Below are 23,263 nucleotides of genomic sequence, written 5' to 3'. Positions count from 1 at the left end.
TCTTGTAATTCTGTAGCTCACTACACATTATTTCTATCAGAATTGGGTCTCCACAGGGACCAAAGGAAGGATAGAACATTCCAGACAGGGAGAAGTGACTAAAGTCAAAACCCAGAGTTATGAGTGTCCATGAAAAACCCAGAATTTATAAGCAACAAAAAAAGTTATCTATTGTCTCAGTTTCAAGATGATGTCATAAGCTAAACCAGTGCACTGAAAATCTTCCAGAGCGAACCCAAGATGCTTTCTGAAGCCTCACTCCCCTTTGTCTCTGCAAGGCTATCAGCATCGACAACCAGACAGACACAAGCCACAATCGCTGGAAGGTCAGGAGTCTGCCTTTCTTGAAACCAGGGCCACAGTTTAATCAGGGACAGAGTTTAATCTGAGCTGCAAAGATCTGCTCTCTGCCTTGGGGAGACTTTTCTTCTTGAACAATATAAGGAAATCATCAGAGTACTGGATGGGAAACCAGGGGACTCAGCATCAATTCCTGACTTAGGCACTCTGTCAGGAATTGGTTCCTTGTCAACAAGTCACTAAGCAAGCTTTAGCTAACAAGGGAGCTAATTGATGCATACTAGATACCTCTCGTATATCCCAAAGGCAGATCCAGACACCTGGAAAGACTTCTTTCTCTATCTTTTCTCTTTACCCCTGTCTGATATAATTTCTTACTTTTGTCATGGGGGGGAGGGGACAGAGAGAGGACAAGGGAATCATAATAGCTTTTTCTGTTGCCCTGGTTGAAGGAATGAAATGAAGGAGGTCCCTTTAGTATCAGTATTACTGAACAGTTCTGATTCCCTTACTTGGGTCAAGCACAGTTCTAAGCTCCTTACAATTGTTATTTTATTAAATCACCACTACACATTTCTTTGCAGAGATGCTATGATCACTACTTTTATTGATGAAAAGGTAAGATACAGAGAAGTTAAGTAGTTTATTAAGGATGCATAGCTTGTTCTGTTAGGAACTATAGACAGTCTAAACTCAGAACCAATATATTTATGGCCTACATTTTATTATTTTAGTTGTTGCCATTTTTGGGGATCCACACCCATTGATGCTCAGGAATTACTCCTGACAGGGGTTGGGGTCCCATATGTGGTACTGGGGATTGAACCCTGGTTGGCCATGTGCAAGAAAAGTCCCCTACCCACAATCTCCCCAGACCCTTGCCTGTCATTCTTTCATGTGGCATTTAGTGATTTAACAACTGTTTCTCTGTCTGATTTCATATTTCTAACTAGAACCTAATGAGTCTAATATTACTTGGGTCTGAGCTTACAAAGTGATCAGGATTGAGAGAGCTGTTCTCACTAGGAGAGGCCCCTGTGTTTCCTACCAAAGTGCCTTCTATGGTCCTTAACTCAACCAAGCAATTTTCTACAAGGCCTTCTCAGCTTTGCATTGCAGGTGTTTGCATTGTGAAGAGAAAGCTTTTATCCCACTTGGCATTTTCTGGATTGTGTGCTGAGGTAGAGTTCAGAATTCAGGGGATTCTGCACATGTTTCAGAGGAGCTCTTAAGATGAAAGGTTACTGTGGATGAAAACCCAGTGATGGAGATAACTGCCTAACCTCAACATGACATTTCCTCAGTGTATTTCTACAGAAATTCTTTTCCATCCTTCACATAGACTGTGCCCCTTCTTTATAGGAACTTATGAAAAGCTCAAATAGGATGCTCTCAACTTCCTGTTACAAATCTCTCCTTCCCCTAAATCCTTCCTCTCCTTCAATCTGATGATAATAGTGGAGCTGGCTCATAACTCTTCTAGGTCTCCTTAGTCTGGATTCCCTTGTCTTCTGCTTGTCAAAAACCTTATACAACTTCACCAGGCATTTATTCTTCCTCTCTCTCTTTCTCTCTCTCTCCTCTTCTCTCACCTTTCTTCCTCCTCTTGTCCTTTATTTCCAAGTCACTGGGTGTAAGAGAGAAATCATGTTGCCAAGGCTGTTGCTTAAAACCATCTTTTGATGAAGGAAGTCCAAGAGCACAACTCAGGCACCAAGAAAAGTTGGCTGAGTGAGCAAGACCTTGCATTTGGTGCATTATTGAACGATCAGATCAACCAAACCCAAGGTCTACCTTATGTCAAGCATTTTAGTACATTAGAGAAATCAAAGTTGTGGTTGTATAAATCTATTAAAACAATATTTTCTAATATTTGTAGATACTTTCAGGTTGATTTGGGTTGTTCCTAGCCATCCTTCATAATTAACAGACTGATGATGTGTAATCAGTTTGGCTAAGATCTTCCCCCCTCCAGACATAGTCAGTGGCAACCAACATAATTCCAAGATAGAAGACAGAAGATAGAAGAGGGCAAGGAAAACAACATTTTAAAACAAAATTTAAAATGCTTCTTTTCGTGTTTGCCACCTGTGCCTTGTAACATTTTCTATTCCTCTCACATCTCTCTCTCTGATAGATTCAGGCCATGACAAAAGGCAGACCATTAATTTGACTAAGATGACAGGTGTGCATGAGTGACCCCATCAACCTTGTTTTTTGCCTGGTCCAGTACCTCCAGTCCTATGCATCTGCTCCATTATCTGCTTTGAATATACAGGGTGTCTGAGAGCCATCTAGATACTATCATCATCTCCTTCCTGGTCAGCTTCATCATGACCATCATCAGTCTCATTATCCACCAATGTCCTAGCTGTTTCAGTCATAACTGGCCATAACCACTAACTACTGTCTGAGCCAGTAAAATCTATGTTGCTGAGTTTTGGGTTTAAACACATTTGGACAATACCAGTGAAAGCTAGGATGATTGAGTGTTTGTGGCAAACGATACTTTAGCACACTTCCCCTCAAAAAAACTTCACAGTCATTCAGTATGTAGCAGTGGGATTAACCTATTTTCCAGAAGAAATTATGGCCCAGAAAAGTTAATTTGCTCAAGAGCCCAAAAACTGATTCATAATGCCTGTTTTAAAATTTTGGATCATGGCAAATAAAAGTAGAGTGGGTGAAGTTCCTATGATTTGACTGATCTTAATTAAATTTATTTTTCAAAAATGTATTAGTTGAAAAAAACAGTAGCTGACATTCTAGTGGATAGAGTGGTGTGGTATGTTTTTTTGAATGGAACCCTGCCATTATCAATATTGTAAATCATTGGGCCTAAAATAATTATATTTTTAAAAATTACAACAAAAACAGTGGATAGGTAAAATGACTTAAGCAAACTGCACAGAGAGTGATAAACTGAAAACCAGATGTTTCACTCCCCACATTGTCCCTTCCTGCATGTCCTGCCCAAGTTTGTGAGAGTAACAACTTCTAAACCTCTGAAAGATCTTTGGCAGAAATCCCACTGTCTTATACCAAGAATAAGTTCTATTGTTCTTCATTGGGCAAAGGGCTTTGACACAAACCATTATTTGCCTTATTCCTGAGCCCCTCTCACTCCTTTATGCCCAAGTCCAGGAGGTTCTCTGTGCCCACCATGGAGTGGGGCAGAGGGTGGCCTGCCTGCTACCATTTTCTGTGTGTCAGATCAGATGAGTCACAATGACAGGATTAGGATTGTGACTTGCCCATATCTTGTGACCAGAGGAAGGGAAAAAAAGATGATTTTTTAAAAACTTGTTGAAGCACTATTGATTACAGAGTTATTCATGACTGAATTTCAGGCATTCTGTGTTCCAGCACCGATCCCTTCATTGGAGACCACTTCTCTCCAACATAGTGGAAACTGATGGGACAGTGGGCACAAAGATGAATTTTTAAATTCTGAAAGGGATAAGTTTCCTGGCCAGTCATTGTGCAGTTATTTTAAAAGCTCTCCTTTGGGGCTTTCTATCCTAGCCTATGTTCTCCCTTGAACACGTATCTCGCTTGTCTCTCACTTTGCTTGCTTATTTCTAATCAGGAGAAGCCTATGTTCTCTCTGGAGCACATACTTCTCTCTTTCTCGCCCCTTACATCTTTCTAAGTAAGCTTCAATAAAGACTATTTTGCTTCACACACACACACACACACACACACACACACACAACATACACCACAATCTCCTTTTCTTGTGTATGTGGTCAGTCCCCCAAACCCACACGCTCTACCTACTGCTGAATGTCAGAGAAAGTTTTTCACTGGACAGTGAAATAAAGGTCACTGTCAAAGAAAGGTCTTCTCAAGAATCTGAACTCTCCTGGGGATGCTCAAGTGAGTACAGCTGACAGCATTAAGGAGGGACCCTTCAGAGGGGCACCACCCTTTTTTTTCTGCTTCCCCAAGATGCTTACTCAGTATCACCTTAAAAGGTAAAAAAAAAAGATAAAGGCCCTCCCGTTGATCGTCGATTTCCTCGAGTGGGCCCAGTAACATCTCCATTGGAGACTTTGTTGTTACTGTGTCTGGCTTAATTCCTGATAATTATTCCAATATATGTGGAAATATTGGAGTCAGAGACTCAAATTAAGAATCAAATCTTTCTTGCATCTGGGTTGCTTAGACACCCATATCTCGGCTCTTGCTGATACTTTCACTCTCCCTCTCCCCCTGCATTTTTGTTTGGTTTTGCTATTTTTTCTTTGTTTTGCCAGGGGGTTGGGGTGAGGGTGGGGAGGAGGATCACACTCAGCAATGCGCAGGGGTTATTCCTGGTTCTGCACTCAGGAATTACTCCGGGCGGTGCCCAGGGGACTATATGGGATGCTGAGAATCAAACCTGGGTCAGCCACGTGCAAGGCAAACGCCCTATCCACTGTGCTATTACACCAGCCCCTGGTTTTGCTTTTAATTTTTTTAATGCCAGGGTCATAATTTCTTTCCTGCACCTTAGTTTCTCCATGTCCACCTGCATGCCTTGGTGGTATCCCCAGTTCTTTGCTTTTTCATTCACAACTTTGTCATGCATGCCCCCTTCACGGCTGTGATGCACCTTCCCCATCCTTTGCCTTTGAGTTTTTCCACGTGACTTACTTTAGCCAATTATGGGGGTGGGGGAGAGACAGCTATAATAGTATGCTTGTTCTACACTTGCAACTTTAGAATACTCACGTTTCTACTTACATGCTTCTGACTTACTTACTACTGGAAGATATCCTATTGATCCCAAGATGAGAATGAGAGATTTGTGGCTACCTCTCCATTTGCAAGATTCTACTGCTCAGTTACCCCAATCTAACTAATTTTGGTTAGATTGTGGTAGCTAAGTTAAGTTACATGTACATAAAACTGCTCACCCATGCCAAGTCTAGATGAATTAACCGGTAAATTTAGCAAAAGCATTTGCAATAAAAAAAAATTCTAATTTTAGGGTCAAAGACTTAAGGGTAATTTCTCATGTAACGATTGCTAACTGATACAGCTGTCATACCATCTGTTAATATCACCTTTCTAGTATAAATTTTTAGATATTCCCTGACTATCTGTACCTCCTAGATCTCCTGAGTATATCAGAATAAGATATTAATATATGTATTTGTGAGGATCTCTTTTCTTCCTTGTAGAGTGGCTGGATAAGTTATAGTATAGAGAGTTTAATTTGTGTACAAAATGAAATATAAACATTTTTGGACAACATGTCTTTAGTATCTCAAGCCCTACTTTTATGTGTTCCACATCTAGAGATTCAGTTAACTATGATCAAAAGTGTCTATGTTGTGAGGTCTGTGACTTTACTAAAAATACACAGGGGCCACATGAAGGCTCTCTCTCTCCCGGCACCCATGTTTGGTAGTCTCACGCTGCTTCCCCCACCCTGGGGAGGCTGATGGCAATGGGCTGACGAAGGAAGGAACGAGGGCCAGGCTGGTTGGTGGCAGTTACAGTTTATTTCACTACCGTCTCCATTCTTTTCTGATTCTCCTCCTGCTTCTTCCTTCCCCATGCTACTTCATTCTCCTTCTGCATCCTACTTCATTCTCCTTCTCCTTCCTCTAGCTCACACTTACTGCCTAGTTAAATCCAAAAGAATCAGGGGTTGGGGTTTACATATAGGTGTGGTCACAATCAATAGGGGTAAACTCCTTGCCTCAGGGGAAGTTTCTTCTAAGACAGATTCTTATTCAGCAAGACAACTCTCCCAAGACTGAAATTCCAACTATGGGTGTGTTTCTCCTCTCCTTAGTCCAACAAACATATAAACATTCATAATATTAATTATTATGTATGGACACAGTAAGAGATACATTAAGCTTACAGGATTGCTATCCTCAGGCCATCTCACTATAGATATCAGACTACAGTACTCAGGCCAGATTAGTCTTTCCTAGCCCTAGCAAGGTCCTACTCTTGTCATTACTTTTTGGATCACAACATCATTTGTCCATGACCATGCCCTTAACTTATAGTTGAGTATGGTAGCACTTTGGCCTGGCCCATTTTGATGCCAGGGTAGCTCACAGCTTGCCCTGGGTCCATTCAGTCGCTCATCAGGACTCTGCTTTTGGGGTGCTAGGAACTAAGGTCAAGTGAATCTTTTTTTTTCCCCTTTATTTTATTTTATTTTATTTTAAGTTGTAGATTTACAATTTTTTGTGCTTTGGTTTCAATTATACAATGATCAGATACCCATCCCTCCACCAGTGCCCATTTTCCACCACCATGGATAATATCCCTCCCACCCCCATCCCCCCATCCCCCCTGTCTCTGTGGCAGGGCAAACCCCTGTGTTCTCTCTCTCCTTTTGGGTGTTGCGGTCTGCAAAAGAGGCATTGAGTGGCAAACATGTTCAGTCTATAGTCTACTTTCGACATGCATCTCCCCTCCTGGGAGGATTCTCCAAACATCCTTTATTTGGTGCTCCCTTCTCTATCTGAACTGCCCTTTCCTCTAGGATACCCGGCTGGCCTCTAAGTTATGGAGTAATCCTCCTGGTGCTGATCTCAGCTATTCTTGGGTATTAATCTCATACTTTGTTACTTTATATCCCCCAGATGAATGCAATCTTTCTATGTCTATCCCTCTCTTTCTGACTCATTTCGCTTAGCATGATACTTTCCATATTGTACCACTTGTATGTAAATTTCATGACTTCATCTTTTCTAAGAGCTACATAGTACTCCATTGTGTAGATGTACCAAAGTTTCTTTAACCAGTCATCTGTTCTTGGGCATTCAGGTTTCTTCCAGTTTCTGGCTATTGTAAAGAGTGCTGCAATGAACAAACAAGTGCAGATGTCACTTCGACTATACATTTTTGCCTCTCTGGGATATATTCCCAGGAGTGGTATTGCTGGGTCAAATGGGAGCTCAATTTCTAATTTTTTGAGAATCGTCCATACTGTTTTCCAGAAGGGCTGAACCAGTGGACATTCCCACCAACAGTGAAGGAGTGTCCCTTTCTCGCCACATCCACGCCAGCATTGGTTGCTTTTGTTCTTTTGAATGTGGGCCAGTCTCTGAGGTGTGAGATGGTATCTCATTGTGGTTTTGATCTGCATCTCCCTGATGATTAATGATGTAGAGCATTTTCTCATGTGCTTTTTTGCCATTCGGATTTCTTCTTTGAGAAAGTTTCTGTTCATTTCATTGCCCCGTTTTTGGATGGGATTGGATGTTTTCTTCTTGTGGAGTTTAACCAGTATTTTGTATATCCTGGATATCAACCCCTTGTCAGATGTGTATTCGGTGAATATCCTTTCCCATTCTGTAGACTGTCTTTGTATTTTGGTCACTGTTTCTTTGGAGGTGCAGAAGCTTCTTAGTTTAAGATAGTCCCATTTATCTATCTCTGTTTTCACTTGCTCGGCCAGTGGCGTGGCATCTTTGAAGATACCATTAGCTTCAATGTCATGGAGGGTTTTGCCAACTTTATCTTCAATGTACCTTATGGTTTCTGGTCTGATGTTGAGGTCTTTAATCCATTTTGATCTTACTTTTGTACATGGTGTTAGGCAGAGTTCTGAGCCTATTTTTTTGCATGTAGCCGTCCAGTGATGCCAACACAATTTATTAAAGAGGCTTTCCTTACTCCACTTCACATTACTTGCACCTTTATCAAAGATTAGATGAGCATATGATTGAGGGGAGATGTCAGTGTATTCAACCCTGTTCCATTGGTCTGCAGTTCTGCCTTTGTTCCAGTACCATGCTGTTTTAATTATTACTGCTTTGTAGTACAGTTTGAAGTTTGGGAGGTTGATTCCTCCCATTTTCTTTTTCCCAAGAATTGCTTTAGCTATTCGTGGGGGCTTATTGTTCCATATAAATTTCAGGAGTGTTTGCTCCATTTCTTTGAAGAATGTCATGGGTATCCTTATAGGGATTGCATTGAATTTATACAATGCTTTCGGTAGTATTGCCATTTTGACAATGTTAAGTCTCCCGACCCATGAGCAGGGGATATCTTTCCATTTCCTCATGTCCTCTTTTATTTCCTGAAGTAGCGTTTTGTAGTTTTCTTTGTACAGGTCCTTTACTTCCTTAGTTAAGCTGATTCCTAGGTACTTGATTTTCTGGGGCACAACTGTGAACGGGATTGTTTTTTTCGTGTTGCTTTCTTCTCTCTCACTGTTTGCGTATAGGAAAGCCATGGACTTTTGGGTATTGATTTTATAACCTGCAACTTTACTATACGAGTCTATTGTTTCTAGGAGTTTTTTGGTGGAAGTTATTGGGTTCTCTAAGTAGAGTATCATATCATCTGCGAATAGTGAGAGCTTGATTTCTTCCTTTCCTACCTGAATGCCCTTAATATCTTTTTCCTGCCTAATCGCTATTGCAAGTACTTCCAGTACTATATTGAACAGCAGTGGAGAGAGTGGGCATCCCTGTCTCGTCCCTGACCTTAGAGGGAAGGCTCTCAGTTTTTCCCCATTGAGGATGATGCTTGCTGTAGGCTTGTGGTAGATGGCTTTAATTATGTTGAGGAAGGTCCCCTCTATACCCATTTTGGCTAGGGTTTTCATCATAAAGGGGTGCTGGATCTTGTCAAATGCTTTCTCTGCATCTATTGATATGATCATATGCTTTTTATCTTTTCTTTTGTTGATATGGTGGATTATGTTGATTGATTTCCGAATGTTAAACCATCCTTGCATCCCTGGGATGAATCCTACTTGGTCATGGTGTATGATCTTTTTGATGAGTAGTTGGATTCTATTTGCTAGTAGTTTGTTGAGGATCTTTGCATCTGTGTTCATCAGGGATATCGGCCTGTAATTCTCTTTCTTTGTGGTATCTCTGTCTGCTTTTGGTATCAGTGTGATATTTGCTTCGTAGAAACTGTTCGGAAGTGTTTTTGATATTTCAATTTCGTGGAAAAGCTTAAAGAGCATCGGGAGCAAGTCCTCTTTAAAGATTTGGAAGAATTCACTAGTGAATCCATCCGGGCCAGGACTTTTGTGCTTGGGGAGACTTTTTATTACCATTTCAATTTCCTTGATGGTGATAGGTCTGTTCAGGTATTCCAGGTCTTCTTGGTTCAGCTTTGGGAGTCTGTAGGAGTCTAGGAATTTATCCATTTCCTCGAGGTTTTGATGTTCCGTGGCATAAAGCTTCTCAAAGTACTCCCTGAGGATCCACTGAATTTCTGTGGTTTCTGTTGTAATGACCCCCTTTTCATTTCTGATTCGGTTTATTAGGGTTTTCTCTCTCCCTTTCTTTGTGAGTTTTGCTAGAGGCTTATCGATCTTGTTAATTTTCTCAAAGAACCAGCTTTTGGTTTCATTGATCTTTCGGATTGTTTTTTGGGTTTCCATCTCATTAATCTCTGCTCTGAGTTTTATTATTTCCTTTCTCCTGTTCGGGTTGTGCTCCTTTTTTTGGTCCTTCTCCAAGCTCTTAAGCTGTGAGGTTAGGTTCCTTATGTGTGCTCGCTCCTCCTTCCTGAGGAATGCTTGTAGAGCTATAAACTTTCCTCTTAACACAGCCTTTGCTGTGTCCCATAAGTTTTGGTAACTCGTGTCCTCATTTTCATTCGTTTCTAGGAATCTTTTGATTTCCTCTTTGATTTCCTGTCTAATCCACTCGTTGTTCAATAGTGCACTGTTTAATTTCCAGGTGTTTGATTTAGTTTTCTGTTTTTGTGTGTGATTTACTTCTAATTTCAGCGCATTATGGTCTGAGAAGATTGTTGATACAATCTCTACCTTCTTAATTTTATGGAGGCATGTTTTGTGGCTCAGCATGTGGTCTATCTTGGAGAATGTTCCATGGACGCTTGAGAAGAATGTGTATTCAGCTTTTTGTGGATGAAGTGTCCTGTATATATCTACTAAGTCCCTTTCTTCCATTGTTTCCCTCAAATGAAGTATGTCCTTGCTGAGCTTGAGTCTGGTTGATCTATCAAGAGGTGACAAAGCAGTGTTGAAGTGTCCCACTAGTATTGTGTTGCTATTGATGTCTTTTTCCAAATCTATGAGTAGTTGTTTTAAGTACTTTGCTGGTCTCTCATTAGGTGCATATACATTTATTATTGTAAGTTCTTCCTGTTGTACAGATCCTTTGATCAATAAGAAATGGCCTTCACTGTCTCTTATGACCTTCCTCACTCTGAAATCGATGTGGTCTGATATAAGGATGGCTACCCCAGCTTTTTTATGGGAGCTGTTTGCCTATAGGATTGTTTTCCAGCCTTTGACTCTGAGTCTGTGTTTGCTTTGACTATTGAGATGCGTTTCTTGCAGGCAGCAGAATGTTGGGTTCAATTTTCTAATCCATCCTGCCACTCTATGTCTTTTAATTGGTGCGTTTAGCCCATTGACATTGAGAGAGATTATTGTTATGGGATTTTGTCCCATTGTTCTGTTAAAATTTGGTGTATTTGAGGGGCCTTTCTAGGGCAAGTGAATCTTAAGTCAAGAAAGCAGATGCCCGGGAGTGAATATTATTTGGAGTCCATTAACTCCTAAATTACAAAAGTATTATGTTAACTATATTCCTATGTCTATACAAAAAGGACATTGCTTTAAAGCAGACTATTCAAAAGATATAAGGAGAGAAGACAATATTAACTTACAATACAAGTTCATTGTCCTTAGAAAGATCTGACCTTATAAGTTATTAGAGTCTGATTAGGGGAAAAGGTGATAAACCGGTTGTGGAAGAGAGCACAGAGAACTTACAGATAAGCACAGAGGAATGGGAGTGACTCAAGAGCACTGTGATGGGTATAACCCAATAAACCTAAGCTCCCTGTAGCAAGGGAGAAAGGAAAAACCAATGTTATCCTACAAGGCCCATGATGGCTATATTCTTACTGAAGACATTCAGAATCTTTTTCTTTGTCATTATTCCATAATCAATATAGTGCTACTATTTAGAAAGAATATTTATAATATTGGGTATTATAAGACATTTAGATATGATTTAAATACATGAGAGAGTTGTGTAGGTTGCATGTAAATACTGTAGCACTGTCCTCCCATTGTTCATCGATTTGCTCGAGCAGGCACTAGTAAAATCTCCATTGTGAGACTTGTTACTGTTTTTGTTATATTGAATACGTCACGGGGAGCTTGCCAGGCTTTGCCATGCGGGCGGAATATTCTCGGTAGCTTGCTGGGCTTTCCAAGAGGGGCTGAGGAATCCAACCCAGGTCGGCTGCATACAAGACAAACACCCTACCCGCTATGCTATTGCTCCGTCCATGTAAATATTATGTCATTTCTTAGAAGGGACTCAAGCATCTTGGGGTTTGGGTATCTGAGAATAACAACCCCCATATTCAAAAAAAAGGACTGCACTTGGAAATCTCTTACACAAATGATTTTCCACTTCTGTAAGTGATTTCCAATTAATAAATGCATATTATTGATATTAAATTCAAATTTTACTGAGGATTCTGGGATCTTATTTATCCTTCACCTCAACTGCTTATTCTAGAGGATAAGAGAAAAAAGAAATCTCCCTTTACACTTTACACTGTACCTTATTAGCTAAGACTTGCAATGTTAGCTAAGACTTAAAATCACTATTTTATTGCTTCATGGAAGAGTTATTTGCACTGAAAACTTAGTGGTTTTTGTCAGTTTTACTGAAGTAACTACACTGTGAATTTTCTCTCCAAATTACAAGGGACAGAAGGTGGGAGAAAATGTGTAGTTATCTAGATTCCATGAACTGATTCAGTGTAAGGACTCAATTTCTCTCTTTTATGAAAATCTGCCCCTTTGCAAAAATGAAACATGAAGTTAAATACCAGTACCCCACACTGGTGTTGCAAATGGTTTCTTATCATTCATTCTCATAGGAGGATCATATCTTTTATTGTCAATTTGATTAAAGGCTTCAGCTTCAAAATAGAATTCACATCCAAGGGGATTTCATATTCTCTTTGATAAATGAGCATAATTCACTTTTCTTTAATGCTATTCCAAAGAGTGTTGTGTTACAATGGAGTTCTTGTGATGTCCCCCAAACGTTTTTGAAAATGTTCTTGTATTTCTAAATTCTTGCAAGCAGCCACCACAGTAGTCTCTTGGGCATAAGTGTGCCTGCACTCACACAAGCTGAAGAAATAAGTTCATAGCCTTGGAAGGTGAGTCTCCTGGGTAAGAGTGAGGAAAGGTACATAAATTATTTTCCATACAGGCAAAATCAAATGGCTGAAACATATCACACTAGGTTAACTCACTCCATATTCATTTTCAAGCAGCATTTGGGAAGCAGTAACTAGGCACCGGGTTGCTTATATACCATTGATTCCTTAACCTTGACTTACATTAGAATTTTATAGGAAGTTTTTTGAAAAATACTGATTCCTGTATATAGAGTAAAAAAAAGCAGAGTAGGTAGTAACAAATGATGACAATCCCTTGGCCTTGGGTTACAAAACCAAGAAGGAATGTGAGGGAATGAAGAGGTGGAGGGAATAAAGAGGTGGGGTAGAAGTAAGAATTGAAATAATTTTTCAATTAGATTTTATTATAAATCCCCATCTGCGCTCAGGACTCTGAAGTCTAGTCCTAATAATACTCAGTCTATTAATGTGGCTGGAGCGATAGCACAGCGGTAGGGCGTTTGCCTTGCACGCAGCCAACATGGCTGACCCGAGTTCGATTCCTCCGCCCCTCTCGGAGAGCCTGGCAAGCTACCGAGAGTATTTCGCCCGCATGGCAGAGCCTGGCAAGCTACCCCTGACATATTCGATATGCCAAACACAGTAACAACAAAGTCTCCAATGGAGATGTTACTGGGCCTGCTCGAGCATTAATGTGGTGTAAGCCTGGGTGTACTTGGGGCCACTAGGTTACCTGGCAGAGCTCTGGGGGCTATGCATGCTGAGGATCAAACATGGCGGTGTACCTTCACCCCTCTGTGATATCTCTCTCTAGTCCTGTGATTAATGTCACATCATGAGAGCTGAGAGAAGAAGAAGGCTTCTTATGATTTTTGTTGTTGTAGTTGTCTTCAAGAGAATAAAAAATTAAAAACAGCATAAATGCTCAGAGCATCCTCAAGAAATATATATGATGATACCAAAACATATTAAATGTATTTAACTTTATACTAAAAACTATCAATGCACACAGAAGTAAAGTAATAGTATTATAGACCTCCACTACCCACTAACCAAATTCAATAATTATGCATTTTCCCAATTCTGTATCTTCTCAATCTCTCCTCCAGGTATTTATTTGTCATGTTTCCCTAGATGATTTTAAAAGCAAATCCCAGCCATATAATATGATTTACCAGTACCATATTAGACTATAGCATTTATCTCTCATGCTTACTGAACCTCTTTTGTGTGGCAAAATAAAAATAGCAAAATGTTACCATTTTAACCTTTTTCATGTGGTTTTAAAGGTTTCAAAGTGGTCAATAGCTTTAAGAAATTCATGCTGTTATGTAAATATCACCTCATTCCATCCCTATTCTTGGAACCTTTTTATATTCCCAAACGTCCAGTGCACCCACTTACAGCAGCTGCCAATGCCCTCCCTCCCCTAGCCCCTGACAGCCACCGTTTTTGATGAATTTGACTATTCTTAGGACATCATTTAAGTGGACTCATGCAATATTTGCCCTTTTGCATGTTTGGCTGGGTAGCGCTAGTGTCTTCAAAGTTGATTGCATCATTGCATAAAACACTTGAAGAAGTTTTTCTGTACTCTTTACCATTTCACTCTTATCAAAGTTGATATGATATTAATAGACTGTTTCCTTCTATCAGTGTGATTTACCCAAAACCCAGCATTTTCTTGTACCACCCGCTTCTGAAAGAAATTAGATCAATACCTGTCATCATACATGGTACTTTAAGGAATGTTAAGAGTGATCCTGAGCATAGAGTCAGTAGTAAGCCCTGAGTACCGTCGGATATGGCCCCCAGACAAATAGAGAAATGCAAATTCAAAAGTTTTTCCTTAGGAAAACCTATTGTAATAACTAGAAAGAAAACAGTGAATAAAGCATTGGCTTGCATATGCCTGACCTGGATTTAATCTCCAGCACCACATTTGGTCTCCATTCCCCAAAACCCCAGGAGTAAACCCTGAATGAAAAAGAGAAATAAAGAAATAGAGAAAGAAAGAAAAGAGAGGCAGAAAGACAGAAAGAAAGAAAGAGAGAAAGAAAGAAAAAAAGAAGGAAGGAAGGAAGGAAGGAAGGAAGGAAGGAAGGAAGGAAGGAAGGGGGAGGGAGGAAGTCTATTATATGTTAACTTCTTTTTTAGCAGTTATTACCATATTAAAATATGACTAAAATTAATAATTGTGTTAACCCAATCAGATTTGTAATCCTATTTTTAATATTAAATAATTCATAATACAACTAAAAACAAAATTTAGCTTTAAATAGTACTCTACCACTGGAGATACAGCAGATAGCAGAGACTTCTGAAATGATGAAGACATAAATGGCCATCATGATTATAAAATATTTAAGGATTAGTCTTGGTGCTTGTTCCCTGTTCCCTTTTGACATACATTTAATGAATGTTCCCTAGAGTTTCTAGGTTACCTTAACCAGTTGCATTAAATTCAGTGTATTCAGTGGAGTGCCGGGGAAATAAGGATTCTTAGAAATCAATTTGTCTCACTCCTCTGTTTCTTTGATGGAGCACTCAAGCTCAGAGGAACTAAGAAATTGCTCTTAGAACACAGAGCTAGTTTTGCCTTTGTATATTGCACAATTTAGCAAAGGTTTATATGATTATTGGGGAAATCTTATTGATGGAAGAGAATCCTTCACAAAACTATGCACTTGGAAAAATGTAGACTATAAAAATAGTAAAGAAACAAGATAAAAATTCTGTTTTGCCAGCATTTCTCTTGAAGAGATCACAGTGTTCGTTTCAAAAAATGTTGTGATAAGCTAACTTGGACTAGAAGCAAAGACTGTAGGGCCATGGAATGACAGGAGCCAAGACTCCAGGAAAGGGTGAGGGGGGAGAGGACTTCTCTGCACACAAGAGGAGAACTGTCTCTATCCCTTTGAAAAATAAGGAAAGCAACAGAGGAGAGAGACAGAAATGCTGGTCATGAAAGAGTGAATGAATCATTTTTTATGAGTACTGTAAAATAGATTTCTATATTCACATTGGGCAACCAATAGACTCTTTTCCAACTCAGTCAGGTTTAATTTGTACTTTCTTAGTTACAGAAGTGGAATTCCTGAGGACTCTCTCAGCTCTTGGTGCACTAGAGTAGTTCACTACATGAGAACTCAGCTGAGAGTTTACATATAGTTATGGGAGTAAGAGATCTCATGTGATATCTGTTACAAAATAAACTTAAAAATCCAAGAGGTTTTGGGTGATACTGAAAAAAAAAGTCAATAGAAGCTCTGAGTAGCATAATAATGGAAGCTGAGCAGAAGACCAAGGAGCTCCAAGATGAAAAGAAAGAAACCAGTAGGAAACAACAAAATGTGGAAAATGTCTGATGAGAAATGAATGACATACCAGGGAACTATGGGAGAGTTTAAGAGAAACAATATAAAAATCATCATCCCTGAAGAATAGGAAGGCAAATTTGTTGACAAAACAATAAAGAGATTATCAGTAAGGATTTACCAGAGTTGAGGATTATAGGCACTGAGATCCAAGTGGTCCAAAGGGTCCCAGCAAAAAATGAACCCGAACTAGAAAAGCTCTGAGACAAATTTTACGCAAAATGACAAAATCCAAAGATCAAGATAGAATACTGGAAGTAGCAATATCAAAAAAAAGAACTTATATACAAAGAAAAGTCCATACTATGTGCAGCAACCCATTTGTGGAATATCATTTAAAACAAACAAACAAACAAAAGAACACCATGGTAAGAGACTAGTACCTAAGGATGTAGAAAAAAATAGCCAGAAAACTGGTCCATGGTTGGAAGGTTGTCACAGTGGGGGGGGGGGGGGCAAGCAGGGAGAAGGACAATAATGACAATGATATTTGAAAATGACTACTCTGGACAAGAACTGAATGCTCGAAAGAGGTAAAGTGATTTACATGATAATTTCTAGTACCTGTACTGCAAACCACAATGCCCAAAGGGGGGGAGGGAGAGAGAGAGGGGGGAGAGAGAGAGAGAGAGAAAGAGAGAGAGAGAGAGACAGAGAGAGAGAGAAGTACCTGCCATAGAGGCAGAGGAAGGCTGGGGAAAGGTGGTGGTAGATATACACTGGTGAAGGGATGGATGTTGGAACGTTGTATGACTGAAACCTAATCATGAACAACTTTGTAATTGTATATCTCATGGTGTTTCAATTAAAAAAAAGATACAGAAAAAAAAGAAAAATGTGCAGCAGATCTAACAATTGAAACTGTAAGCCATCAAAATATGGAGGGATATAGTACCAAAACTCAATAAAATGAAAACCTCACCAAGAATACTCTATCCTGCTAGATTATCATTCAAGCTTGAATGAACCATACAACTATTATAAACAACTTTGTAAATCATAGTAGCACTATAGCACTGACCTCTTGTTGTTCATCAATTTGCTTTGGTGGGCACCAATAGTGTCTCCATTGTGAGACTTGTTGTTACTGTTTTTAGCATATCGAAAACATCACAAGGACCTTACCAGGCTCTGCCGTGCGGGCGGGATACTCTCGGTAGCTTGCATGGCTCTCCAAGAGGGACCCGCTGTGCTATTGCTCCTGCCCACTGGGGACATTATTGGTGGAAAATGTATAATGGTGGAGGGATGGGTTTTTGATCATTGTATGACTGAAACTCAAACATGAAGACTTTGTAACTGTATCTCACAATGATTCAATAAACAAAAAAACTGAATTTTATCAAAATTGTGATTAATGAAATACTTTTAAAATAATACAAGAATACTGTCCAATTTTGCAAAAATTACTAAGCTTTGCTACAGGCGAAATGAGTAAAATGGAACAGAAAACATCTTTTCCAATATTCAAAAATTCTATAATTTTTTAGCAAACATTTCCGAAACCATAACTATGATTTAGATGTCCATGGATGTGATGACATTCATTAGCAAGTTGCTTCTCTTGCCTTCCTTATGCCCGAAAATGAGCAGTTAAATTCTGCCCGGCCAAGTATGCTACTCACCCAACCTATGTGATGCATGCAGAAACCACAGCTGCTGTAAATAAAAATACATTCCATTTGTAAAATGAAGATATAATGAAGGACCTCAAGGCTCCAAGAAACTCCATGAGGGTTTTTTTTTTGCCTGTGGCATATTGCCTTTACCACATAAGGTCCCTTGAACCACCAGGAGTGACCTTTGAGCACAGAGTAAGGAGTCCTCCTGAGTACCACTAAGTGTGGTCAAAAATCCAAAACCAAAAAGAAACCCCCACCCTTATAGTGTCAAGTGCCATCCCCTTCATGACCAAGGTGTGCTCCCCAGAGCCACAACACATGAGACTTCCAGTGACAGTCACCAAGAGTAATCAAGCACCAAGATCAAGCTTGTGAGCCCCGCACATTGCAATAACAACATTAACAGTGAGAAGGCAACTGGAACTTTTTTTTTTTTTTCAGAAAAAAAAATTACTGAGGTTTAAATGAGTTCATGTGTCTCATAGCTTAAAAATTGTGTTTCTGTGCTTTTGACTGGTTAGAGCTGTTTGTATTTCTGCTGCATTTTTAGATCTACTGTAAACACTATGTTGCAGGCAGATGGTGAGTGTAAAATCCCAACAATCCTACTGCTGTGCCAGAGCTGCTTCCAAGCCAATTAAACTGCCAAGTTCTCATCTCCAGCTCTTCTCACCTTTCTCCCCGCCTCCCCCACCCCCATTATCTCTAGTTCTCTTTAGCTCCAGAGTAAAAGTTTAAGTTGCCACTGCCTGTTTTCCTCCCTCCTTCTAGAATACTTCATAGTAGAGACGATTGATCATATGTGCTTTCTTTCTGGTCATTTCATCAAAATTCTCCCAGAATTCTCTCTCATGGCATCTTTGTGGATACAATGGAAAAATTCGGCAATAAGGAAGAGTACTGGGTGTCAAAAACTAACCCTGGGGGCTGGAGTGATAGCAGAGCAGGTAGGGTGTTTGCCTTGCATGTGGCCAACCCCGGTTCGATTCCCAGCATCCCATATGGTCCCTTGAGCACCGCCAGGAGTGAGTAATTCCTGAGCGCAGAATCAGGAGTAACCCCTGAGCATCGCCAGGTGTGACCCAAAAAGAAAAAAAAAAAACCTAACCCTGAATAATGCCATTCATAAAGCTATTGAGAGAAAAGGAAAATGCCTGTCATAGAGTCATAGAAGCAGGTTGAGGAAGGGGAGCTGGTGGGAGGGAAACTGGGGTCATTGGTGGTGGGAAAAGGACACTGGTGGACAAATGGGTGTTGAATCATTGCAGAGCTGAAACCCAAACATGTACAGCTTTGTAACTGTGTCTCACAGTGACTCCATTAAAAAAAATAATAATAAATAAATAAATACAATTTTAAAATAATAAATAAATAAGTGAATACAAGTTAGGAGGACCTGATGTTAGTGAGTAGTCAGAATCACCAAGAAGTCTCACTTAAAACAGATCCGTGCCAAGGATCCATTACAAACTTCCTCAGTCTGTAAGTTGGTTAGAGTGTGAATGAAGCTTCTCCTGAAGTCATACAGTGAAATCTACACCACAAGGAGATTGCTGTTTTGAGGAGATAATTGGGTCATTAGGAAGACCCCTTCATGGGAGGGATTGGTGCCCTTTTAACACGTGACCCCCAGGATGCCCCTTGTGCCATGTGAGGACACAGGAGACAGCCCTCACCTGCACATACTCTGATTTGGGCATCCAGCCTCCCAAATGACACTTAGTATATTTTGTTGCTCATAAATGATAGTCTCCTTATATTTCAAAATAGGAGACTAACACCCAAGAATAACTGAGATCAGTACCAGGAGGTTTACTCCATGGCTTGAAGGCCAGCCGCACATGCTAGGGGAAAAGGCAGCTCAGATAGAGAAGGGAGCACCAAATAAAGGGTGTTGGGAGGATCCTCCCAGGATGGGAGATGCATGCTGAAAGTAGACTATAGACCGAACATGATTGACACTCAATGCCTCTTTTGCAAACCATGGCACCCAATAGGAGAGAGAGAACAAAAGGGAATGCCCTGCTACAGAGGCAGGGTGGGATAGGGGGGATGGGTGGGTGGGAGGGATACTGGGATCATTGGTGGTGGAGAATGGGCACTGGTTGAATGATGGTTACTCGATCATTGTAAAACTGAAATCCAAGCACAAAAATGTGTAAGTCTACAACTATACCTCATGGTGTTTCACTAATAAAAAGAAAGAAAAGGCCCTCCCATTGATCATCGATTTGCTCGAGCGGACCCAGTAATGTCTCCATTGGAGACTTTGTTGTTACTGTGTTTGGCATATGTCACGGGGAGCTTGCCAGGCTCTGCCGTGTGGGCGAGATACTCTTGGTAGCTTGCCGGGCTCTCCAAGAGGGGCAGAGGAATCGAACTCAGGTCGGCCATGTTGGCTGCGTGCAAGGCAAATGCCCTACCGCTGTGCTATCACTCCAAAATTAAAATTAAAAAAACGATAGTCTCTTAAACTTTGTGATAGCACCCCAATGGTTTCTGAAAGATCAGTAGTCTTAGCAGACACCTGTGGGCTTAACTCTCTCTTTGGGTAAATTCAGGGGCTAATTAGTGTCTAGAACTTTGTGTGCAACCTAATCGTGGGGCAGTGGTCTTGAAAGACTTGGTTCTGAGCCACCTGGACTGCAGGCCACACCTTGAAAAAATCTACAGGGCTGAAGAGCAAAGGCCCTGGAATCTGCTATCCAGAACAACTGGGGTGGAATTTTATCTCTACCCCTATATAATCAGGCAAATTACTTGATCTGACTTCTCTTTTCCTTACTCTTAAATTAGGAATGAATAAAGAAGCTGCTTGCTATATGAAAGAGATAATGTTTGCAAACTCTCTGACAGCCCAGAGGAGTGCATATAGTAAGTAGGAGGAAAAGGTCAATACTCTACTTCTAACTAGTCACTTACTGCTCTGTGTCCCTAGATCCTCATCTATTCAAAGAGAGCATCCAGAAAGTTCATCTTTATTTTGCCTCTTAGTTTCAACTCTTTATGATTGAGTAGCATGAAAAATAGATATGGTAACTTCTTCTCTAAAAATAATATCTAGCAAATATTTTAGTCTCTTTCACAACTACAGACTACCATCACAATATAAAAATATCCATAGACAATAAGTAAATGGATACATATGGTTGGATTTGTATAAAACTTTATCAACAAAATAAGGCAGTGGGCCAGATTTGGCACAGACTAACTTTTCAGAATTCACATGTAGTGGATAAAGAGAGAAAGTAGGATTTTTCCTCTCTGTCAGTACAACTTTAGCATCACCTCCTGAACACTATACTTTTAGGATCTACTGAAATACTCTGAAATTGCAACAGATGCCCATGGATGCATATACATTTTCAAATACAACCTTAACAAGAATAGCACATCATTAAAAAGAAAATGCATTTCTATAAAGTCTTTTAAATATTATCAATAATTGAAGTTGGTGCAGAGAAAGAGAAAAGCAGCTAGGATACAAACCTAGCATACTACTGACCAGGTTCAATTCCTGGCACCACATGGTCCCCCAAGCATCACAAGATTCAGCCTTGGAGGCGCCCCAAAACACCGGGGTGGTTTGGGTATTTCTAGGCATCATAGGGCCTGAGCAGCTTTTAATGCTCAGCCCTTAACCTGAACTATGGATGAAGTTGTCCAAGATTGCAAATGGGGTCCCCAAACCTCCTGAGCACTGCCTAGGAGGCTTTTCCAAAAGAAATTGAGATTCATGGTGTTTTTCCCTTTAATTCTGGACAGACTGATTACCTTCATAGTGAGGATGTCACCTGACTTTTGAGGGCAGGGTCATAGAAGATGATAGAGCTTCCACTTGGCTCTCTTGGGTACTCACCTTTGTAGCCCAGATTCCAGGATTTGAGGAAGAGATCCAGAGGTATAGAAGCTAATGAGTAGTACCAAATTGCCAGTTATGTGACTAAATCCTTTTATAATAGAATCCAAGATATAACCAAAATAAATTATTTGTCATTTATAGTAAGTAGGAGGAAACAGTCAATACTCTACTTCTAACTAGTCATTTACTGCTCTGTGCAGTAAAATAAACGATTTGTTTTACTTTAAGCCACAACTTTAGAGGGGAATATTATGAGCAATAGTTAAATATTTGTACTGATAATAGAGGAGCAACACTTTATTGCATCAATTTAAGGATTGGAAAGTGGGAAGTCACTGAAAGGGTCTTGAAGAAAGTATAAATGATCCTTAAGACTATTATAAAGAAAAGTGAACACTATTCTATTCCAAGCTGGAGGAAAAGGTTTCCATGTTATGTAGTAGCAGAAAATTTGGCAGTCCAGTCTGCTGGGGTTGACGATGCAGCTAAAAGGATTTCCAAGAAGAACATTGAACGAGCCATCTCGCCTCTTCTCACAATTTATGATTAAATGTGACAGGAGAAAGATGAACAAAAGAACAGATTGTTATATACCAATGAGCCAAGATTTGCAAAGTTTGAAAAGAAAGTGGTCTCATTCCCAGCCTCTCCAAGATTCTCAAATCTATAAATGGCTTAAAGGCAAAGATGATCAAATGCAGGGTATTACTGCAAATCCCTTTGTTAAGACTTCAGAAATATTTAAGGTGATACCTCAGAGACCTTTTCAGATAAAAGGCCTTCTAAGGATCTGAGGAGCACACATCACAGGTGGCTCTCTGTTAAATAATGGGGTTTCCAAGAATCTTAAGGGTGACGTGATTCAGGAGCCTCGCAGGGAGCCAAAGATTAAGATCCTGCTTCAAAAAGGTTTGTGTGTGTAATGTTCATCTGATGGATAAACATGAATGTAGCTCATATAAAATCAACAATGTTTTTAGGACAATTTTGGGAGTGGAAACCAGCCAATTTGAGTAGAAGAAACAGAAACTACACACAATTAAACCAGACATTTGAAATGAACAAAGAAAACTACTCGGCTGCAAACATGAGCTCCAGTTTATGGAAAAGAAAGAATCATTCAGAGGATGTAACAATGATTCAGAGGGCAGAACTAAGAGCTGTGAAAAACCATTCCCAGACAGGAGGTTGAACTCTAATTAAAGAACTAACAATATGTATGTGAATGAATCCCAGAATTATTATGGCCCCATAAAGTGTGTGTTTCTGATTATCCCCCTTTTCTGAGTGGAAATGAATATAAACTTGTTTAATGACCACATTATATGTTGATCTGAGGAGACAAAAATCATTTGCCTCTTTAGTCACATTGGCTTCTTTAGTCACAGGACTTCAGAAAGGTACTAAAATGACAGTGCTTGATACCATAATAAAATAAGACTTAGAGATCTGGATAGATTTCTGGGTATATAAGAGATAAATATTGAATAGTTGAGCTTAAACTAAATTGTGCAAGATTTTATTTCTTAAAAATAACAATAATATTTCTTCCTTTCCTACCTGGATGCCCCTAATATCCTTTTCTTGCCTAATCGCTATTGCAAGTACTTCCAATACTATATTGAACAGCAGTGGAGAGAGTGGGCATCCTTGTCTCGTCCCTGATCTTAGAGGGAAGGCTCTCAGTTTTTCGCCATTGAGGACGATGCTTGCTGTAGGCTTGTGGTAGATGGCTTTAACTATATTGAGAAAAGTTCCCTCTATCCCCATTTTGGCTAGGGATTTCATCATAAATGGGTGCTGGATCTTGTCAAATGCTTTCTCTGCATCTATTGATATGATCATATGATTTTTATCTTTTCTTTTGTTGATGTGGAGGATTATGTTGATTGATTTCCTAGTGTTAAACCAGCCTTGCATCCCCGGGATGAATCCTACTTGGTCATGGTATATGATCTTTTTGATGAGTAGTTGGATTC

The sequence above is a fragment of the Sorex fumeus genome, unplaced genomic scaffold (assembly GCF_029834395.1).
Source record: "Sorex fumeus unplaced genomic scaffold, SorFum_2.1 ptg000003l, whole genome shotgun sequence".
Classification (NCBI taxonomy): domain Eukaryota; kingdom Metazoa; phylum Chordata; class Mammalia; order Eulipotyphla; family Soricidae; genus Sorex; species Sorex fumeus.
This window is presented reverse-complemented; position numbering follows the sequence as displayed.